Raw genomic sequence first — 15,551 nt, forward strand, 5'->3', positions numbered from 1 at the left:
GGTGTCGGTCAACTTCTCCACGAGGAAGAAGAAGATACGCACTGAACTCAACCTCAGCTTAGAGGACGTGGAGGACAACACACCAGATCCCCTCACCCGCCGTGTATTGCTAAGCCAGGTAGCAGGACTTTATGACCCCCTTGGTCTGGCGACGCCCCTGAAACAAAAGGGTGTGATCCTGGTCCGGAGAGCCTTTCAGGAGGCCGGAACATTATCCAAGGATACATGGGACAAGCCGCTGTCTGGTGAACTACGCGGGAAGGCAGTCGAGCTCTTCAAAGACTATGCTCGGCTGAGTACCATCACTTTTCCCAGGTGCATTACTCCCCGTGGCTGGGTGGGTGAGCCCTGGGGGATTACGTTTTCTGACGGGAGCTGTGACTCCTATGGAGCTGTCCTCTACCTGCTCTGGGAGACTTCTGGCGGAGTTGTGGCCCGGCTGGTGGAGTCGAAGGCCAAGTTGACACCCCTCGATCAGAAGGGCGACGCAGTTAAAGCGGAGATCTGTGGCGCGGTCTTCGCCACACGACTGAAGAGTGTGACGGCCCCTGTGTATATTGTATTGTACTATATATTAGGGTGTATAGTATATTATAGTATATTATATTATGTGGTCTGGTGTAGTTTATATATATTATATTTGTTATTTACTTTGGTTAGTTTGCTTTGCTATTCCTAATTCCCTTTCTCCTTGTGTTGCAGTGGATTGGGGAGCAGAGCTGTGATGATCAATCAGCCAAGGGTCGGCACCTGGGCCCAGGTGCCGACGCCCTATATAAGCCTGCCTCCCCAGTCCCTTCCTCAGCTCTGTGTTATTCAGTTCTCCTCTGCCCTTCTCCCACCATGCACCTTTTCCATCATTTGAGTTAATACATACAACACGCACACACATCTCACTCATGCATACACGCACCACACTACTGACTACTGATTTCCACACCTCATCTGTTTGACTTTGATTTTGGTATGATTTTGACTTTACCTTACCTTTACCTTATTTTTGATTACTAAATAAATTAATATTTCATTTGAGTACTGTGTCTCCCCTGTATATTTGTTGTGTACTTGGCTCCCCTAGGCCAGGTATCTAACAAATGGGGGCTCTGTCCAGTGAATTAGGTGTGCAGTGAGTTTGGAGAGTCAAGTGACTCGCCCTCCTGCCTTTGTTCTCTGCTATTGTTCTCTGCTGCGGTAGTCTATGGGCAACTTGGCCTTAATTAATGGCTTGTCGGCGCCGTGGTTTTGAGTTTTGTGAATGAAGTGACGTCATTTGGGAACCATTCCGGGGATTCCCTTGTCATTCATCAGTCCGGTGAGTACAAACTGATAAGCGATGTTTACTTCAGCGTACACGCTTGTGAATGTACTCGGACTTTGGGAGATGCAGTAATTTGTTTGATTTGAAGTTGATTTATTAAGTTTGGTTACTTTGCATTCGTTTTGATTAAGTTTGTGCTGGTGGAGAAGTTTTCCTGGCTGTTGTGCTGCTAAAGTAAATACATATATATATATTATAATTATAATTATTATAGTATAGTAAATATATATAGTTTGCTTGGCTGGTTTTGTTTTTTATTTTAATACGAGTGTCTCTGGTAGGCGCGTTTAGTCTCTGGTATAGAATATAGCTCGCTGGGTCTAGGCCGGGGGGTGGTTTAGGTGCAAGGTGCGGGTGTAGCGGCTGTGCGTACGCACGGTCGTCTCGGGGGCACAGCTGAGGGGTGCATGCGGGTCGCCAGTTTCTGGTTGCCCTCCCTGCCTCTCGGTATCAGCTAGGCCTTTGCGGTGGCCTTCCGTGCATAAGTACCTCCCGCAAACCGGCATGAAGACGGGTGGAGCATAGCTTGGGAATTATATAGGCTAGAGGGGCACTTGTATTTTTTTTTGTGTGTTTTGTTTCTGCCAGCTGTGAACTTTAAGCGCGCACAGAGCCATGGTCAGTTTAGAGGCATTTATTGCAGATCCGTCTGAGGAACTGTTATTGCAATGCACCAAAGACCAACTAATTAAAATAGCAGACCAGTATAGGATTAAACTGGATTCAAATGATAAGAGGACAAAGGAATCCATAGCAGTGGTTTTAAGGCACCATTTGTTTAAAAAGGAGTTTGCCGAGTCAGAGGAGGTGTCTCCTCCTCCGTTAAACGCCGCATCGGCGGTGCCTGCGGGAATGATGTCAGGGGCAGGCTTGACTTTTGAACAACAGAAAGAGTTGATGATATTGCAGGCTAAAATAATGGCTGACGCCGCTGAGGCGCAGGCTAAAATAATGGCTGACGCCGCTGAGGCGCAACATAGAATTGAAAGAATGAAATGGCAAGTGGAGCAAAACAGGCTGGACCTGATGAGGGACGGTAAGATTCCAGCTGTTGCACAAGTGTCCACCACAGGACCTGCTGAGTCCGCAGGGGGTTTCGATGTGAGTGGGAATTTACGTTTGGTTCCAAAGTTTAACGAACGTGATCCAGAGGCATTTTTTGCCATGTTCGAGCGTATGGCTGACGTGCGTAATTGGCCTGATTCTGCGCGCACATTGTTGTTGCAGTGCGTATTGACTGGCAGGGCGCAGGAGGTTTATTCGGCGATGAGTGTGGCTGACAGCCAGAATTATACTCGTGTCAAGGCAACGGTGCTGAAGTCGTTTGAGCTCGTCCCCGAGGCATATCGCCAGCGTTTTAGGTTCAGGAAGAAACATGACAAACAGAGTCATCTAGAATTCGCACGTGACCTGACTACCAGTTTTACGCGCTGGTATAATGCCTCGGAAGTAACCGATTTCGACGAGCTATGTGATCTAATGATATTGGAGCAGTTCAAAAACTCCGTTCCACCTCGAGTGGCGACATATATCAACGAGCAGAAAGCGCGCAACGCAACAGACGCAGCAGCGCTCGCTGATGATTTTGTCTTGACGCACCGTGGAGAGTTTAAATCGGGCGGTGGCAACACTGCTAGTGAGTCTCTCGGCCGATCTGATAAACCTTTTCCTGCTGAAGCTAAAAGTAATTCTAATGGCAGTGGTAATTTGCGTGAAACAGACAAGATGTGCAATTACTGTCATAAACGGGGCCATTGGAAGTCTGAATGTTTTAAGTTGAATGGAAACCCCAGGACTCATAATTTTGCAGGACATTCGCAACCAAAAGGGGCTGGCGCAGCCGCTCCACGTCCGGTGTCCACTTGTGCTACACCAAATTGCGGCCCAAATAGGGACACGTCAGTTGCAGCACTGGATTCTTACCGCCCGTTTATCATGAAAGGCTCTGTGGCTTTGCTACAAAATGGAGAAGAAGTGCCAGTAACTATTTTGAGGGACACAGGTGCTTTTGACTCATTTATTCAGGCTGGTGTTCTCCCTTTAACTCAGGATTCTGACACGGGTGACAAGGTGCCTATCCGTGGCATAGATATGAATATTCTGTGGGTTCCCTTGCATAACGTTTTGCTCAAATGTGAATTATTCCAGGGGGAAGCGAGGCTTGCTGTGCGCCCAGCGCTGCCGATCCCAGGGGTGACGGTGATTCTGGGGAACGACCTGGTTGGTGCTCGGGTGTGGGCAACCGTTCCTCCACCGGCAGTAGTGACGTCTATTCCTTTGCTAACTGGGGGGATGGATAAAAGTGAACGTGACTTTCCAGAGGTTTTCTCAGCATGTGCGGTGACACGTGCAATGGCTAAGTTAAAGGGGAACTCTGAGTCAAAAGAATCAGTTAAGTCTAAAGTGTCTGACAAATTTGCAATACCTCTGGCTGATTTTCCATTGTCCATAACACGTTCAGATCTGGTGGCAGAGCAGCAGGCGGACCAATCTCTGAAGGGGCTGGTGCCGCTAATACGACCAGAGGACGAGATTCTTGACAGTGCTTGTGGGTATTTTCTTCAGAATTCCTTGTTGGTGAGAAAATGGCTGCCACATAATGGAAGGTTTGTGGGTGAACCGGTGTTTCAAATTGTGTTGCCAGAGAAACTCCGCCAGTCAGTGTTGAAGGTAGCACATAATGAATCAGGACATGCTGGTGTGAGAAAGACTTATGACAGGCTACTTAGGCATTTCTTTTGGCCTCGTATGAAGAGAGAGGTGGCAGCTTTCATTAAAACGTGTCATACATGCCAGTTAACTGACAAGCCTAATCAGAAGTTAAAACCAGCTCCATTGTACCCCATTCCGGCCATAAGCCAGCCTTTTGAACATCTAATCATAGACTGTGTTGGTCCTCTACCGCCCTCAAGGTCGGGGGCAGTTTATTTGTTAACAGTAATGTGCCAGGCAACTCGCTATCCTGCTGCTTATCCTCTCCGCACCATTACAACTCGTTCAGTTGTACGTGCTCTGTCTCAGTTCATCTCTATCTTCGGCGTTCCTCAGGTCATTCAGTCTGACAAAGGTAGTAACTTCTGTTCGCATATGTTTTCTCAGGTCCTGAAACAGTTGCGTGTGCGCCACAATCAGAGCTCTGCATATCACGCTCAGAGTCAGGGTGCCTTGGAGCGTTTTCACCAAACGTTAAAAGCTATCCTGCGCGCTTACTGCACTGAGATGGGTAAGGACTGGGAAGAGGGGCTGCCGTGGCTGATGCTTTCTACTAGAGAGGTAACGCAGGAAAGTACAGGATTCAGTCCAAACGAGCTGGTCTTTGCTCATACAGTGAGAGGTCCATTGGCAGCACTGTCTGGAGATTGGATAGAGGCACAGCCTCCCAAAAATTTGATTGACTTCGTGAATGGTTTTCGTCATCGGCTGTACACAGCTGGGGTGATGGCAAAAGAGAACCTAGCATCAGTTCAGGGTAAAATGAAACAGTTGTTTGATCTTAAGACCGAGCGCCGGGTGTTTAGTCCGGGAGACCAGGTGCTAGCCCTGCTCCCCATTGTCACTTCACCTTTTCAGGCGAAATTTTCTGGTCCACACACAGTGGTAAAAAAGGTTTCAGAGCTAAACTACATTATTTCAACGCCTAATCGTAGGAAACCAACCCAGCTTTGCCATGTAAACTTGCTTAAGCCGTACTATGCACGCACTTCTGAGACACCTGTGTTGTGTGTGCAGCCAGAGGTTGGCTTGGCTCATGCAGTTTGCATGGCAGTTCCGGTGTTGTCTCCTAGTCGGGAGGTAGAGGAAGATGGTTTGGGTACACCGGATCCGGCGTTGGTTCATGGTCGACTGAAAAATTCAGAAGCACTTGCCTGCCTCGATAATCTGTTGGCTCATTTGCCTGCGTCCGGCCAGGAGGAACTTGCAGGGTTAATCCGGGAGTTTCCCAGCCTATTTGGTGATACTCCGACATGTACTCATTTAATCGAACACGACATTGACATTGGTGATGCAAAGCCAATAAAACAGAGATTCTACAGGGTTAATTCAGACAAGCGTCAATATTTAGAAGCCGAGGTTGACTACATGTTGACAAACGGTATTGCAGAACCATGTGCGTCTAGTTGGTCCTCACCTTGTATATTGGTTCCTAAACCAGATGGTACTTTTCGTTTTTGTTCAGATTTTCGTAAAGTGAACAATGTCACTAAACCCGATTCTTTCCCACTTCCTAGGATGGAAGATTGTATTGATCAGGTGGGCTCCGCTAAGTTCGTGAGTAAATTTGATTTACTGAAGGGGTACTGGCAGGTGCCTTTGTCAGCGCGAGCTCGGGAGATAGCTGCCTTTATAACACCTAATGGTCTTTATTCTTACAAGGTCATGCCTTTCGGATTGCGTAATGCGCCTGCTACATTCCAGCGCCTTATGAATCAAGTGATTTGGGACATGCCAGGGTGTGCAGTGTATCTCGATGACGTGGTAATCTATTCGGACAACTGGGAAGTTCATTTGGAGCGCATTCGGGAGCTGTTCAGTCGCCTGAGGGAGGCAAGGCTCACAATCAATCTTGCAAAGTGTGAGTTCGCAAAGGCGACTGTAACCTACCTGGGTCGAGTGGTTGGGCAGGGCCAAGTCCGTCCAGTTGGGGCTAAAGTGCAAGCTGTTGAGCAGTTTCCGGTTCCAACCACGAAGAAAGAGCTTATGCGCTTTCTGGGTCTAATAGGTTATTATCGTAGTTTTTGTAGGAACTTTTCAACTGTGGTGGCGCCTCTTACTAACCTATTGAAGTTTAAGGTAGTGTTTGACTGGTCACCAACTTGCCAGGAAGCATTTGGGCAGGCTAAGGCACTTTTGTGTTCCGCTCCGGTTTTGTCAGCTCCACGCTTTGACAAGTCATTTAAGATCTACACGGATGCCAGTCATGTGGGTGCGGGAGCCGTACTCATGCAGGAGGACAATCTAGGAATAGATAAGCCTGTTAGCTTTTATTCCAAGAAGTTCAACTCTTACCAGCTAAACTACTCAGTCATTGAAAAAGAGGGATTGGCTTTGATTTTAGCTTTACAACACTTTGACGTTTATGTAGGTGGTAGTACCCCTGTTGTCATTTATACAGACCATAACCCTTTGACTTTCCTCAACTCTCTACAGTGTCCAAACCAGAGGTTGATTCGTTGGTCACTTTTCCTGCAGTCCTATACCTTGGACATTCGTCATATTAAAGGGACGGAGAACGTGGTGGCTGACGCGCTGTCACGGGCTCCTCATGACTGAGGTCCTAGTCCTACTCCTCTCCAGTGGTCCTCGTCTTGGCTCTGACTTTCACCTCTTAAAATGCTTCATTGAATTCGGTTGCTGGGGTGGAAGCCTGTGACAGGTTGTTGGTGGCCTTTGTAGTAGAGGTTCAGTATGGTAGATAGGATGTTTATGTAAATAGTGGTCCGGTGATCCCCTTGGGACCCCGTCTTTATGGGGGGGGGTGTGACGGCCCCTGTGTATATTGTATTGTACTATATATTAGGGTGTATAGTATATTATAGTATATTATATTATGTGGTCTGGTGTAGTTTATATATATTATATTTGTTATTTACTTTGGTTAGTTTGCTTTGCTATTCCTAATTCCCTTTCTCCTTGTGTTGCAGTGGATTGGGGAGCAGAGCTGTGATGATCAATCAGCCAAGGGTCGGCACCTGGGCCCAGGTGCCGACGCCCTATATAAGCCTGCCTCCCCAGTCCCTTCCTCAGCTCTGTGTTATTCAGTTCTCCTCTGCCCTTCTCCCACCATGCACCTTTTCCATCATTTGAGTTAATACATACAACACGCACACACATCTCACTCATGCATACACGCACCACACTACTGACTACTGATTTCCACACCTCATCTGTTTGACTTTGATTTTGGTATGATTTTGACTTTACCTTACCTTTACCTTATTTTTGATTACTAAATAAATTAATATTTCATTTGAGTACTGTGTCTCCCCTGTATATTTGTTGTGTACTTGGCTCCCCTAGGCCAGGTATCTAACAAGAGCTACCTGCTGAAACATGGGCGGCTGAAGGTGAAAAGGTGGTATCACTTCGTCGACAGCCAGACGGTATTGGGCGCAATCCAGAGGGAGAGCTATGGCTTTCAAACCTTCTTTGCGAACCGTATTGGAGAGATACAGAAAGCAGGACCCATGACGGATTGGTGGTGGATTCCAGGTCAGTACAACGTGGCCGATCTGGTCACAAGAGGGTGTTCACCTGAACAGCTTGACGGTGACTCCCTGTGGCAGAGAGGTCCTGAGTTCTTGACCAGACCGGTGAAGGAATGGCCCATGAAGTCCGCAGCAGAGGTGGCCTCCGGTGCCAGGGAGATTGTGAGTAAGCTACAGAGGAAAGCTTTCTCCGCAGCCGTAACCAGGTCCCAGACGAAGGAGTTGTCTGCGCCAGGCGGTCCTAGCGGTGTCGGTGGCAGGGTCGAAGACGGTGCAACTGCAGGGTCTTCCCTGGTCAGAATCATGACGTCCTTGCCAGGTGCAACTACAAGGTCTTCCTCAACGGCATCGGACGTCTGCAGTATGAAGAGACTGTGGGGTTCAGCTCTTGTGGATCAGTTGGATCTATCAAGGAGCAGTACCTTGACCAAGCTCTGTGGTGCTGTGGGACAGGTCCGCAGATATGTGCACTCATGGTTGAGTGTGAAACATCGAACCGGCAAGCGGGAACGGTGGGAGGCGGCGCTCACAGTCGAGGAGCGCAAAGTAGCGTTCCAGGACCTATGCCTCGCTGCCCAGGCCGGTGTAGCCTTCCCCACGACGACTCTTAACCGGCTCGTTGTGCACAAAGACAATGCAACAGGACTCTTGCTGTGCCACGGCCGAGTCCAGTCCGTGGATGAGGAGAGATGTGGGGTTCCTTTGCTTCCCCACAAACATCGTATCAGCATTCTTCTCGCCGAAGAAGCTCACCGTGCCAACCACGAAGGCGTTGCCGGAACCCTCCTTCGGATGAGAAAAAGGGCTTGGGTAGTGCAAGGCCCTAGAGTCGCCCGCAAGGTGGTCGACGTGTGCGTACATTGCCGGAAAAGAAGAGCCAAGTTAAGCACGCAAGTGATGGGCAACCTCCCCCCTGTACGCTGTTTGGCCCGTACACCGTCAGGAGCGTGGTGAAAGGGCGAGCGAAGAGGAAGATCTGGGGAGTGGTCTTTAGTTGTATGGCCTCAAGAGCGGTTCATGCAGACTTGGTTGAAGACCTGTCGACTGACAGCTTTCTCAAAACGTACCAGCGATTCACCGCCTTGAGAGGCCATCCGAAGAGGCTCTGGTCTGACCAGGGCACAAATTTTGTGGGGGCCAAACCAGCACTTGAAGAGCTCTACAGCTTCCTGGCGGGTCTCAACAAAGAGGAGATACAGAGGAGAGCGGCTGTGGCTGGGACCGACTGGACTTGGGAGTTTAGCCCAGCGGACTCGCCACACCGAAATGGGGCAGCGGAGGCGGCTGTCCGTGTGTTGAAGAGAGCGTTGAGCAGCGTTGGTGAGGGTGGTGAGTTGACCACTCTAGAGTTCCAGACCCTCCTTTATCTGGCTGCCAATCTCGCGAACGAGAGGCCGATCGGTGCCAGAGCACAAGTTCGAGATGAGACTGTGGACATTGTGACACCCAACATGTTGCTGTTGGGGCGGGCGGGGCCCGGAGGTGACACCCAGGGATTTGAATTCCCTGCTTATCCTTTCAGCCGTCTACGAGCAGTCCAGGTGGAGGTCGACAAATTCTGGAGGCGTTGGAGCCAGCTAGCAGGTCCTCACCTGTTCGTCCGTCAAAAGTGGCACTTTCCTGCCAGGAATATCACAGCTGGAGACCTGGTCTGGTTGGCGGACCAAAACGCCCTCCGGGGTCGTTTCAGACGCACCGTCAAAGTGCGAACCTGTCACAGTCCTCCCATCAGCTGGTCCCGTGTGAAGAAGGAAGGGGCTCCTTGTTCTTCCACCATCCTCCACAGGGACGTGCGGAGGCTGGTGGTGCTGATTCCAGTTGAGGAGCAGGGAGGTGGTGCCGGACTCAGTTAGCTACTGTTTGAAAAGCTGTTGGATTATTTTCTACCACCAGCGGACTTTGAAGTTTTCCATTTTTTTAAATGTTGGATTATTTTTCTACCACAACGGATTTTGAAGTTTTCCATGTTTTAAATATTTACGATTTGTCTATTATGTTTACAAAGCAGGATTTGGAGCAGTGAAAGAATCGCTTGTTTGTGTGTTTATTATGGCCTATTTGGTCGGTGCCCAATAGCCCAGGTGGGAGGTGTGTGGTTTTATCCCATTTTAATATAAACATTTTCTTGCTATGCTTTCTATTTTATTTTGTATTGAGTGGTGTAAGAGTGACATCTGTCGGCAGTAATGATCACGCGCAAGATAGGCTCTTATGCGCATGCGAGGACTGGCTGCGAGTCAGAAGGACGATGGACATTGTTGTTGATGGGTGTTGTGGAGCTGTCGATTACCTAGCCACTAGTTGAAACTGCCTGAAAATAATGTGTTAAGTTTAATAAATGTGTTTCAAATATGCTCGAGTAAGTCACTGTCTCACCCGTCGATAACCCCTTTGCGGAAGGAGTTGCTAAAGTTGAGGAGTAATTTAGTAAAACCGTACAAATACACTGTCTAATCATGCAAGAGTTGCCCTGCCAAGTTGCAATGCTTCATTCAGCAATGTTCAAATGCCATGACTTGTGCAAATTGGGAAGGACGAACTGATATAATTCTAGACATAAACATTTTGTGCTTTCCTGTATGACCTTGTCCCTCTGCAAATAGGTGCACGTGCCTTGTATCTCATGCGTTGGTGGTATAGTGGTAAGCATAGCTGCCTTCCAAGGAGTTGACCCGGGTTCGATTCCCTGGCCAATGCAATAAACTGTCTATTCATGCAAGAGTTTCCCTGCCAAGTTGCAACGCTTTATTCAGCAATGTTTAAATGACATGACTTGTGCAAATTGGGAAGGACAAATTGATATAATTCTGCTTTGTCTGCTGTCTCTCTGGAGGCATGTGTTCAAATCCCACCACTGCCAGTTGAGGTTTTAGGTGCCAAATTCCAGTACCGAAACTTCAACACTAGCTCACTCCACTGGTGAGTTACCACAAGAGGCATATTCTGTGCCTGTGGACATAATCCATCCTCTGCCAAGGCTGTAGACGACGTACCATTCCTTCTGAAGAGTTTAACTCTGGGAACACCAATCACATTTCCTGACAACCTCCTCAACTGTGGCCTTGTCTGCTTTGCCTGCTTTGAGTTAAGAGCAAAGAGTAGGCATCAGCTGAATACAGTATTACCAGGTAGTGTGGCCGAGTGGCAAATCATGTATTCTAATTCTCAGCATTTACTAACCACAACATCAATCTGCTATGGTTCCGATTTCATGATGTTTCCTATTGATGGCAAATACATGTAGTTTATGTCTTTATGGAGTTGTCGCCTCAAATGCCACCACTGCTTTATACATATGCCTTATACACATGTATTAGACCATGAACAAGCTATTTAAATCATGATTTACGACTCACTTCACAAACGATAGAAAAGTAGAATGAGTTGGAAACATGCGGCTTGTATTGAAAGTCATCAACAAACTATTAACTATTAAGTACTTCATCACAGATTGTGGTAGCGTGGCCGAGCGGTCTAAAGCGCTGCGTTCAGGTCGCAGTCTCCCCTGGAGGCGTGGGTTCGAATCCCACCGCTGCCAGTTGAGTTTTTAGGTGCCAAATTCCAGTACGAAACTTCAACACTAGCTCACTCCACTGGTGAGTTATATATATATATTCTGTGCCTGTTGACATAATTCATCCTCTGCCAAGGCTGTAGACGACCTACCATTCCTTCTGAGGAGTTTAACTCTGGGAACACCAATCACATTTCCTGACAACCTCCTCAATTGTGGCCTTGTCTGCTTTCCCTGCTTTGAGTTAAGAGCAATCAGCTGAATACAGTATTAGCAGGTAGTGTGGCCGAGTGGTCTAAGGCGCTGGATTTAGGCTCCAGTCTCTCTGGAGGCGTGGGTTCAAATCCCACCACTGCCACAAATGTGCAAACTTTGGTTTCACATGTCTGGGACTTCTGCAGATGCCCAAGAGCTAAGTGAGAAAGGAACTAATCTGAGTTGCCAGACTTTTTGGCCACTAGGGGGGCGAGAAAGAAAGTCACTAATCCCAGTCATCAACAAACTATTAACTATTAAGTACTTCTTCACAGATTGTGATAGCGTGGCCGAGTGGTCTAAGGTGCTGCGTTCAGGTCGCAGTCTCCCCTGGAGGCGTGGATTCGAATCCCACCGCTGCCAGTTGAGATTTTAGGTGCCAAATTCCAGTACCGAAACTTCAACACTAGCTCACTCCACTGGTGAGTTACCACAAGTGGCATATTCTGTGCCTGTTGACATAATCCATCCTCTGCCAAGGCTGTAGACGACCTACCATTCCTTCTGAAGAGTTTAACTCTGGGAACACCAATCACATTTCCTGACAACCTCCTCAATTGTGGCCTTGTCTGCTTTGCCTGCTTTGAGTTAAGAGCAAAGAGTAGGCATCAGCTGAATACAGTATTACCAGGTAGTGTGGCCGAGTGGTCTAATGCGCTGGATTTAGGCTCCAGTCTCTCTGGAGGCGTGTGTTCAAATCCCACCACTGCCACAAATGTGCAAACTTTGGTTTTACATGTCTGGGTCTTCTGCAGATGCCCAAGAGCTAAGTGAGAAAGGAACTAATCTGAGTTCCCAGACTTTTTGGCCACTAGGGGGGCGAGAAAGAAAGTCACTAATCTCTGGAGATGAATTTGCCGTAATATCAGTTTGCTCGTATTGGATGTCTACCCTCAGGTTTCACTTGACTATACATTCTGTACATTTGGCTAACAATTTGCACTGCATAAATACCTAATCTATAGAGATTGTAGGTTCCATTTCCATCTTGCATAATAGCTCAGAGCAGAGTGGCGCAGCGGAAGCGTGCTGGGCCCATAACCCAGAGGTCGATGGATCGAAACCATCCTCTGCTATCTCTATTGGCAAATCATGTATTCTAGTTCTCAGCACTTACTAACCACAACATCAATCTGCTATGGTTCCGATTTCATGATGTTTCCTATTGATGGCAAATACATGTAGTTTATGTCTTTATGGAGTTGTCGCCTCAAATGCCACCACTGCCAACACTGCTTTATAATTATGCCTTATACACATACATGTATTAGACCATGAACAAGCTATTTAAATCATGATTTACGACTCACTTCACAAACGATAGAAAAGTAGAATGAGTTGGAAACATGCGGCTTGTATTGAAAGTCATCAACAAGCTATTAACTATTAAGTACTTCTTCACAGATTGTGGTAGCGTGGCTGAGCGGTCTAAAGCGCTGCGTTCAGGTCGCAGTCTCCACTGGAGGCCTGGTTTCCAATCCCACCGCTGCCAGTTGAGTTTTTAGGTGCCAAATTCCAGTACCGAAACTTCAACACTAGCTCACTCCACTGGTGAGTTACGACAAGTGGCATATTCTGTGCCTGTTGACATAATCCATACTCTGCCAAGGCTGTAGACGACCTACCATTCCTTCTGAAGAGTTTAACTCTGGGAACACCAATCAAATTTCCTGACAACCTCCTCAATTGTGGCCTTGTCTGCTTTCCCTGCTCTGAGTTAAGAGCAATCAGCTGAATACAGAATTACCAGGTAGTGTGGCCGAGTGGTCTAAGGCGCTGGATTTAGGCTCCAGTCTCTCTGGAGGCTCTCTGGTTCAAATCCCACCACTGCCACAAATGTGCAAACTTTGGTTTCACATGTCTGGGACTTCTGCAGATGCCCAAGAGCTAAGTGAGAAAGGAACTAATCTGAGTTGCCAGACTTTTTGGCCACTAGGGGGGCGAGAAAGAAAGTCACTAATCTCTGGAGATTAATTTGCTGTAATATCAGTTTGCTCGTAATGGATGTCTACCCTCAGGTTTCACTTGACTATACATTCTGTACATTTGGCTAACAATTTGCACTGCATAAATACCTAATCTATAGAGATTGTAGGTTCCATTTCCATCTTGCATAATAGCTCAGAGCAGAGTGGCGCAGCGGAAGCGTGCTGGGCCCATAACCCAGAGGTCGATGGATCGAAACCATCCTCTGCTATCTCTATTGGCAAATCATGTATTCTAGTTCTCAGCACTTACTAACCACAACATCAATCTGCTATGGTTCCGATTTCATGATGTTTCCTATTGATGGCAAATACATGTAGTTTATGTCTTTATGGAGTTGTCGCCTCAAATGCCACCACTGCCAACACTGCTTCATAAATATGCCTTATACACATGTATTAGACCATGAACAAGCTATTTAAATCATGATTTACGACTCACTTCACAAACGATAGAAAAGTAGAATGAGTTGGAAACATGCGGCTTGTATTGAAAGTCATCAACAAGCTATTAACTATTAAGTACTTCTTCACAGATTGTGTTAGCGTGGCTGTGCGGTCTAAAGCGCTGCGTTCAGGTCGCAGTCTCCACTGGAGCCGTGTGTTCGAATCCCACCGCTGCCAGTTGAGTTTTTAGGTGCCAAATTCCAGTACCGAAACTTCAACACTAGCTCACTCCACTGGTGAGTTACCACAAGTGGCATATTCTGTGCCTGTTGACATAATCCATCCTCTGCCAAGGCTGTAGACGACCTACCATTCCTTCTGAAGAGTTTAACTCTGGGAACACCAATCAAATTTCCTGACAACCTCCTCAATTGTGGCCTTGTCTGCTTTCCCTGCTTTGAGTTAAGAGCACTCAGTTGAATACAGTATTACCAGGTAGTGTGGCCGAGTGGTCTAAGGCGCTGGATTTAGGCTCCAGTCTCTCTGAAGGCGTGGGTTCAAATCCCACCACTGCCACAAATGTGCAAACTTTGGTTTCACATGTCTGGGACTTCTGCAGATGCCCAAGAGCTAAGTGAGAAAGGAACTAATCTGAGTTGCCAGACTTTTTGGCCACTAGGGGGGCGAGAAAGAAAGTCACTAATCTCTGAAGATTAATTTGCCGTAATATCAGTTTGCTCGTAATGGATGTCTACCCTCAGGTTTCACTTGACTATACATTCTGTACATTTGGCTAACAATTTGCACTGCATAAATACCTAATCTATAGAGATTGTAGGTTCCATTTCCATCTTGCATAATAGCTCAGAGCAGAGTGGCGCAGCGGAAGCGTCCTGGGCCCTTAACCCAGAGGTCGATGGATCGAAACCATCCTCTGCTATCTCTATTGGCAAATCGTGTATTCTAGTTCTCAGCACTTACTAACCACAACATCAATCTGCTATGGTTCCGATTTCATGATGTTTCCTATTGATGGCAAATACATGTAGTTTATGTCTTTATGGAGTTGTCGCCTCAAATGCCACCACTGCCAACACTGCTTCATAAATATGCCTTATACACATGTATTAGACCATGAACAAGCTATTTAAATCATGATTTACGACTCACTTCACAAACGATAGAAAAGTAGGATGAGTTGGAAACATGCGGCTTGTATTGAAAGTCATCAACAAACTATTAACTATTAAGTACTTCTTCACAGATTGTGATAGCGTGGCCGAGCGGTCTAAAGCGCTGCGTTCAGGTTGCAGTCTCCCCTGGAGCCGTTGGTTTGAATCCCACCGCTGCCAGTTGTGTTTTAAGTGCCAAATTCCAGTACCGAAACTTCAACACTAGCTCACTCCACTGGTGAGTTACCACAAGTGGCATATTCTGTGCCTGTTGACATAATCCATCCTCTGCCAAGGCTGTAGACGACCTACCATTCCTTCTGAAGAGTTTAACTCTGGGAACACCAATCACATTTCCTGACAACCTCCTCAATTGTGGCCTTGTCTGCTTTGCCTGCTTTGAGTTAAGAGCAAAGAGTAGGCATCAGCTGAATACAGTATTACCAGGTAGTTTGGCCGAGTGGTCTAATGCGCTGGATTTAGGCTCCAGTCTCTCTGGAGGCGTGTGTTCAAATCACACCAATGCCACAAATGTGCAAACTTTGGTTTTACATGTCTGGGACTTCTGCAGATGCCCAAGAGCTAAGTGTGAAAGGAACTAATCTGAGTTCCCAGACTTTTTGGCTACTAGGGGGGCGAGAAAGAAAGTCACTAATCTCTGGAGATGAATTTGCCGTAATATCAGTTTGCTCGTATTGGATGTCTACCCTCAGG

General features: G+C 47.2%; 1 protein-coding gene across 1 annotated transcript in view; it reads left to right on the forward strand.

Moving 5' to 3' along the window:
* Window positions 1–15,551, forward strand: part of LOC310854364 (stomatin-like protein 2, mitochondrial) — a gene marked incomplete at its 3' end in the record, with an annotated part of 440,440 nt that overhangs the window by 100,156 nt on the left and 324,733 nt on the right. The window lies entirely within an intron of this gene.

This window comes from Protomyctophum parallelum (assembly GCF_964188405.1).
Source record: "Protomyctophum parallelum genome assembly, chromosome: 23".
NCBI classification, from domain to species: Eukaryota; Metazoa; Chordata; class Actinopteri; order Myctophiformes; family Myctophidae; genus Protomyctophum; species Protomyctophum parallelum.